Raw genomic sequence first — 7,872 nt, 5'->3', positions numbered from 1 at the left:
GGCTGGAGTGCAGTGGCCAGATCTCGGTTCACTGCAAACTCCGCCTCCCGGATTCACGCCATTCTCCTGCCTCAGCCTTCCGAGTAGCTGGGACTACAGGTGCCCGCCACCTCACCCAGCTAGTTTTTTGTATTTTTTAGTAGAGATGGGGTTTCACCGTGTTAGCCAGGATGTTCTCGATCTCCTGACCTCGTGATCTGCCCGTCTCGGCCTCCCAAAGTGCTGGGATTACAGGTGTGAGCCACCGCACCTGGCCTACTGTAGCTTTATACTGACTCTTGAGGTCAAGTTTGTCAGTTCCCCTACTTGATTCTTTTCCTTTAATATTGTGTTAACTATTCTGGGTCTTTTGCCTCACCATATAAACTTTAGCATCAATTTGTGGATATCCACAAAATAACTTGCTGGCATTTTGAGTGGGATTACATTAAATATATAAATCAAGTTGAAAAGAACTGACATCCTGACAATGCTGAATCTTTCTGTACATGAACATGAAATATCTCTCCATTGATTTAGTTCTTTTTTTCATCAAAATTTTGTAGTTTTCCTCATCAAGATCTCATACGTATCTTGTTAGATTTATATCCAAGTATTACATTTTTGGGAGTACTAATGCAAATAGTATTATGTTTTTAATTTCACATTCCACCTGTTCACTGCTGGTTTGTAGGAAAGTTACTGAAACTTGTATATTAACCTTATATCCTGCAACATTATTATAATTGCCTATTAGTTCTAGTATTCTTTTTTGTTCACTTTCGGTTGATTGTTTCAGATTTTCTACATATATAGTTGTGTCATCTGTAAACAAAGTTTAACTTCTTCTTTCCCAATCGGGTTTCCTTTATTTCCTTTTATTCTCTTACTGTGCTAGCTAGAAATTCCAGTATAAAACTGACAAGCAGTGGTGAGGGTGGGCATCCTTGCCTTGTTCTTAGAGGGAAAGCTTCTGGTTTCTCACCATTAGGTATAATGCTAGCTATAGGTTTTGTGTAGGTATTCTTTATTGAGTTGAGGAAGTCCCCCTCTATTCCTAGTATACTGACAATACTTTCATGTTCGCAAATTATGAATGACTGTTGAATTTTTTTCATATGCCTTTTCTGCATCTGTTGCTATAAGCATGTGATTTTTTTTCTTTTGTAGCCTACTAATACATTAATTGATTTTTTAATGTTGAACCAGATATGCATACCTGGGATTAATTCCCCTTGGCTGTGATGTAGAATTCTCTTTATACATTGTAGATTTGGTTAACATTTTGTTGAGGACTTTGCATCTATGCTTATGAGACAGATTAGTCCCCTGAGTCTGTGGCCATCAGAAAATCTTGGTGGATATGACAGTGCAGCAGATCCGTGAGGTGCTCCCCTCATTTGGGGGGATGCTCTCCCCAGTGTCCTGTTATTTTGAAGAGGAGCCTCAGTGATGGCCTGGAGCTACTTCAGCCTCAGCTGTACAGTCACAGAACACACCCATCAATAGGCTTTGACTGCACATGCATTCCTTTCATGAAGCCAAAGGCCATTCACTTTTTTCAGAGCTGGAGATTCTCTGACTTGTGAGATGTCAAGACCTTTCTCTCCATTTTTTTGTTCTTGCTTGCTTGCTACTTTTGACTTTCCACCTGCCATTTTCAGTCAGCTCCCTCCCTGTCGCTGCCTCCCTAGCTCTCTGCCTTTATCCGTTTGCTTCTCACTAAGCGTCTCTATCCTTATGCTTTCCTCAGGTTATTTCTCAGCCATTCTCTCTCTCTCTCTCTGTCTCTCTCTCTGATTGTTTGTTACTGAATCATTTAAGCTTATATGGTCTCTTTACAAGGATATCTGCTTTATCTCTCTCACCCTTCCTCCTTCCTTCTTCATCTGTTTTTCTGCATTGCTTTTCCTTCCATCTTGCTCTGCTCTGCCTCTCTCTGTCTCCATCCATCCATCCATCCATCCATCCATCCATCCATCCGGCCTGACCAAAGGACTGGGAAGCAACCAAAGCCTACACCTAAAGCTCTCACTGCTCACTGCAGTCACCAAGGCACCAGCCAGTTCACAGTAAAACCCCACAGAACAGTTTATTCACATTTAAATAAAGGCATTAATGTGGACTTGAGTTTCAATAGTTCTATGCCTTTTCTCTAGAGTATTTCTCTCAGTGTATTTCATCTAATCAGGTTTAGGTTTTAATTGAACAGTTGTCATTTGCTTGCTGGTTCTGTGGAAACTTGAAGCTTTATTAAATTTTAATTTAGCCAAAATGTATATAAGTAGACTTATTTAAGATAACAAAGTAACAGTTGTAGTTAAGTAGAGCTTTGCTGAAGTGGTCATCCTAAGGCACAAGGAAGGAGTTAGAGAAAATGCTTCTGTAATTGTGATTTACTGTCAGGGCTTGGACGTGTGAATCAACAGGGTCACAAGAATCAGGAGAAGCAAAGGGCACAAGAATGCAGAGAACACAGACCAAAATGTAACCTCTTACGTTCATCCCCTGAGCCCCAACACGCATACACACAATCTTCACGGAAACAGAGGGCAGGCTGATTTCAAAATCAGGCGTGTTCTTGTTCCCAGACCCCATATGTGTGCCCTCTCTTCTGTTCTGCTTTTCACACACCAGATATCGTCCTGGGTTTTCAGCACGGAGATGTCTCATGCCCTTGTGAGGTGTAGAGTCTGTTGTGTCTAAATGGTAAATATCATAAACATAAAAATTATTATATAATTACAATTTTGGTAACAACCATGCAGGGAAGTACATTGAAACCTAGTAACGGGAGTGTCTTAACTCACACCAAGAGCAGACAGACACGTTCTTTTCCTCAGCAGTGGACATACGTGCAGAGATCTGAAGGATGAAAGCACAACCAGGTGTGTTTATGTGGAGGGCTCTGCATGTGAAAGCTCAGAAGAAATAATTGAGATTGTGCTGTTAGAAGAACTAAGAAGATTGCAGTGAGGGACAGGGAGAAGGGAGCAAAACAGAGCTAGAGAGGTGGGCTGGGGACGATCACTCCATGTCAGCAGGTTTGGATTTTACCTTACAAGAAGCTGAATGCTGTTAACTTGTTTTCAGCTCAAATAAATAATCTGAATTATATATATGTATGTATATATGCAAATATTTTAAAAAAACATATTTGTTGTAAGGAGACAGAGAAATCAGTTGTCCATGTGAGAGATTATGGCTTAATGTGGGAGTTGGTAGAGTGGATGAAGGATGTAGATAGATTGGAGATAAATTATCATGATAAAAACTACAGAACCACCAAGAGATCATCAGAGGAAGAAAGAAACTACCACTTTGTGTGTAGAAGTACCTGTGTCACTCAGGGGTCCTTGCTCCCAGAGCTCCCAAGATGGTGGCAAGCCTCGTGTTCCCTGACCTGGGGTTCTTGGCCTCACGGATTCCAAGGAATGGAATCTTGGGCCATATGGTGAGCTCTATTAGAAGCCGTGGGTCATGGCAGAGAACCGTGGAACCCAGTGACTAGTGTTCAGCTCGATTAGGATGAACCTGGGCACTTAGCCACACAGGAACAATGATAAGCCTTTAGCCCCGTCTAGAGCGGCAATGGGCACCTCGCAGGATCAGAGGCACAGTGGACACCCTGCTGGATCCAGAGGGATGGAAGTCAGCGGCAGGTCTGTGACTGCGGCAAACAGCAGTGGTGGACGGCAAGCAAAAGCTCAGCTCCAGCCCCTAACAAACAAGGACCAGAAGAGAGTGCAGTTGCAAGATTTAGTAGAGTGAAAACAGAGCTCCCACACAAAGGGAGGGGACCCAAAGAGGGTCGCCATTGCCGGCTGGAATGCCTGGGTTTATATCCCGATCATTGTCCCTCCCCCTGTGCTCTCAGGTGATAGATGATTGGCTATTTCTTTATCTCCTGCTTTTGTCCAACTAGCTCTTTAGTGAGCTCTCTCCACTACCCGATTGGTCGGGTGTAAGGTAAGTTGCAAGCCCCGTGTTTAAAGGTGGATGCAGGCACCTTCCCAGCCAGGCCTAGGGACTCCCATTTGGCCTAGAAAATCCAGTTAGTCCTGTCTCTCACCTGGGTTTGGAGGGAGATCTCTGGGGGTTCTGGAGGTGTCGGGGAGGTGGGGTGCTGGTGGTCAGCTTGGGTGTGCGGAGGTTTGTAATGTTTGACTCGTTCTCTTCTGTTGTTCCTGCTGTTGTCTTTCCTAATTTAAAATCACAATGAAGTCTATGTTATTATGTTAATAGGCCCAGAAAATAGGTAGTCTCCTCCCAAATGATCCTTGAGCCAAGATTTGAAAAGTACTGAAAGGAACTCGTGTGCTCTGTGTGAGTCTGTGGGGCGGAGGGTGGCGGGGCTGGAGTAGGGCAGAGGGAGTGGAGGTCAGGGAGGGGAGGATGACCCTGCGCCTGGGGACTGAGAAGACATTCCCACCAACCGTCAGGTTTGATTATCTCAGTCTGGGGTGGAACCCCGTCCAGCTGTTTGGAACCTTCCATTTTGTGTGTGCTTCGTAGCTTCATCCCTTGGGACAACTGTCTAAATTGCAGAAGGAGAATGAAGGCGTCGGGAGCTTGATGGACACCCCTGTCCCCCTCGCCCCCGTGGTGCGCGCTTGCTGACCTGAGCCCTCTCCTCTCCTGTTCAGGACACCGAGGTTTTGAACACCGCCATTCTCACCGGAAAGCCTGTTTCGGTTCCTGTCAAAGTCGTGGGGGTCCAGGAGGATGGTTCTGTGGTCGATGTGTCTGAGTCTGTGGAATGCAAGTCTGCCGATGAAGACGTCATTAAGGTAAGGGGGAATTTATCTACAGTTCTCCTAAGTACTTGCTCGGAGCTTTTTGTCGCCCCTTCTTTTGTCTCCAAGGTCTTGTTCTGACTGAGCGTCCCATGCTCTGAAGGGCTGGAAGCCAGAATGACCTCCCGAAGGAGGAAACAGCTGAGGGCAGAGACTCCCTGGAATCAGCAGGCGGCTGCAGCAGGCGATGCTGCTTCCCGCTCCCTGGAAAGGGGAATCCCTGAACCTTTATCTCCAGCAGAAAGAATTCCCTCCCTCCCTTCCACGTTCCTTACTTCCCTCGCTCCCCATATGCATGAAATTCAATGACTATTAAAAAACATTCATCCATGTGACAACTAACCTAATATAAGGATTACCCACTGGTCAATCACAGTTGAGGAAATGGAGCCATGGGCTATTTCTGCTGTTTTGTTTGATTGTTTTTTGTTCCAATTAGCTGGATTTATGGTCCTAAATTCAGTCAGAAGTCAGCCCATTTTTGTTTTCCTGTTCTCTGCAGGTGTCTAAACAACCCAATTTAGAGTTTCCATCTATTTTCTTTTTTTCTAACAGAGACCTCACGGAGAAAGGATTTAAAATTTTAGAATCATCTTTTCTCCTTTAAGTTGCTAAGAGAACCCCCAGGTTCAATCTATTCATTCATTTTAGATAAATACAATAATGCTGAGCTAAGTTCTTCATGCCATTCCACTGGCTTCTGTTTAGAGGTTCAGTGAAACTTGGTTTCAGTCTTAAGAACTTCACGGCAGACAGAAAAGCCTTTAGGGTATTCTCCCATGGTAGAACAGATCTGAGAGCAGTTGATTTGTTCATGTTTTAGATCACAGCTTGATGAAGGCTTCCAGGCAGGCTGTGCCTTAAGCCAGATACGGTTTCCATAAAGAAGCAATGATGTTTCTGTGAAGCATAATTTTTAAAATAATAATGATAATAATCCTGAGGAAACCCAAATTTTATACAGTCTGTTTCCCGGGCTTGGGAAGTGAATTATTCCTGAGATGGAAGATGAAATCGCTTAACAACTTCATGCAGCCCTGTGCTGGGGCTCCTGGCAGTTCTGAGGCTCCTGGCAGGTTTAATTAAACAAATCAAGGGCCTTAAATATTTGGAGTTTAGAAAGGTCTGAGCCAAGTCATAGGCAATCATCTGCTCAGGAACAAAATAAAATTGGTGACTCATTTTCCTCGGTTGCCTCTAACAATATTCATTATTTAGCGTTGCCATAGCATTATTACCAAATGAGCCAAGAATTGTGGTGTTTAGAGAAAGACTGTATCTGCAGAATGATGCTACTATGGACCAAACAAATGTTTTGCCACTGCAGGTTCCTTCCAGAGAATACGGTGTGGAGCCCCACAAGGTAGAGAGCTCAATCTCTTGCCCTAGAGATTCCACCCTAAGAGAGGAAAATCTAAGCTCATGGAGAGTGGATTCCATTATGCACTGTACTTAATTGTCTTCCTTCTATGGAAATACACTGAAAATACCCTCTCCTCCACCTGACAGAAATGGGAAATGGGAGTTATGTGCTGCATGGTCACTGTTGTAGCTGCGTGAATATGGGAGTTTCTTGGCAGAAAACAAAAGCTTGATCTCCAGGAGAACATACTGAGTTTGCAGATCATCAAACTTGGAGGCTGCTTCATCACCATTCTAGGTCCAGGTTCTGCTCAAATCCTGGCTTCTATAAATTGAGGGAACTTAATTAATCAGATGCATTGCAGTTTTCCAAATTTTACTGCCCATATTAATGATGCATGTTGCTGGGACTCTTAGAGGAATGGACTCATCCTCAAAGCTGTGCTTTCCTTAATGTTGACCTTGGGATATGCCAGGTCATTGAACCTTGCACCTTGGTGTGAATCCTCAGTAGCACCTTTTGGAGGACTCCCCAGTCTGTGGAATTTTCACTCTCATGTCAGTTCGGGAAATGCTGAGCAATCCCCAAGGAGGATACTCTATGGATAGCAAGGATGTTATGGAGCTTCTGCAAGAAAAGTGTGGATTGAGGAAATTCTGTGGATTGGGATACAGGGAAGGGAGAAAGTATGAATTTGGAAAAATGAAAACTGTGGTGATATGAAGAGAGTATCAGCATTTGTGAACTCAAAAGTATCTGAGACAGATCTCGATCAATTTAGAAAGTTTATTTTGCCAAAGTTAAGGATGCGCCCATTGCCTAAGGTTGGCGAGGTATGGCTTGCTTTTATGCTTTTTAGGGAGGCATAACACATCGATCAATACCTAGAAGATGTACATTGGTCGGATCTGGAAAAGCTGGGCAACAACAACTTGAAATCGGGAGAGGGGGGCCAAGTTATAGGTAGATTTAAAATGTTCTCATTGGCAATTGGGTCAAAGAGTTAAGTTACTATCTAAAGACCTAAAATCAACAGAAAGGAATGTCTGGTTACTATGATAAGGAGTAGAGGAGTTAAAGATTTGTCATACAGATGAAGCCTGCAGGTAGCAAGCTTCAGTACGAATAGATTGTAAATGTTTCTTATCAGACTTAAAGTTTGTGTTGATGTTAATGCTGGTCAGCTTTTCCTGAATTCCAAAACGGAGGAGGGTATTAGGAGGCATGTCTGACCTCCTCCCCTTCATGGCCTGAACCAACTTTAGGAGGCCCTTGGCTGAGGAGAGGGGTTGATGTGGATGATTTCAGGGCCTTAGGATTTTATTTTTGGCTTGCATTTTTTTTTTAAAGGAAGTCTTGCTCTGTCGCCAAGTCGGAGTGCAGTGGTGCAATCTTGGCTCACTGCAACGTCTGTCTCCCAGGTTTAAGCGATTCCCCTGCCTCAGCCTCCTTAGTAGCTGGGACCACAGCCACGTGCCACCATGCCCAGCTAATTTTTGTATTTTTAATAGAGATGAGGTTTCACCATGTTGGCCATATTCTTTCTGAATCTTGCTACCTGCAGGCTTCATCTGCCTGATAAATCTTTGGACTCTCTACTCCTTATCATAGTAACCTAGACATTCCTTTCTGTTGATCTGTTGATTTCAGGTCTTTAGCATTAACATCTCCATCTCTTGACCTAGTGATCTGCCCACCTCAGACTCCCAAAGTGCTGGGATTACAGGCGTGAGC

At 43.8% G+C, this 7,872-nt stretch overlaps 1 long non-coding RNA gene across 1 annotated transcript; it reads right to left on the bottom strand.

Annotated features, from left to right (window-relative positions):
- Positions 1 to 3,805: 3,805 nt before the first annotated feature.
- LOC103876161 lies at positions 3,806 to 4,686 on the bottom strand. The gene is made up of 3 exons (XR_635271.4): positions 4,601 to 4,686; positions 4,416 to 4,516; positions 3,806 to 4,181 (listed from the first exon to the last, which is right to left on the bottom strand). It is a non-coding gene; the product is annotated as an uncharacterized LOC103876161 (long non-coding RNA).
- Positions 4,687 to 7,872: the final 3,186 nt, after the last annotated feature.

The sequence above is a fragment of the Papio anubis genome, chromosome 9, assembly GCF_008728515.1.
Source record: "Papio anubis isolate 15944 chromosome 9, Panubis1.0, whole genome shotgun sequence".
NCBI classification, from domain to species: domain Eukaryota; kingdom Metazoa; phylum Chordata; class Mammalia; order Primates; family Cercopithecidae; genus Papio; species Papio anubis.
This window is presented reverse-complemented; position numbering and strand designations above follow the sequence as displayed.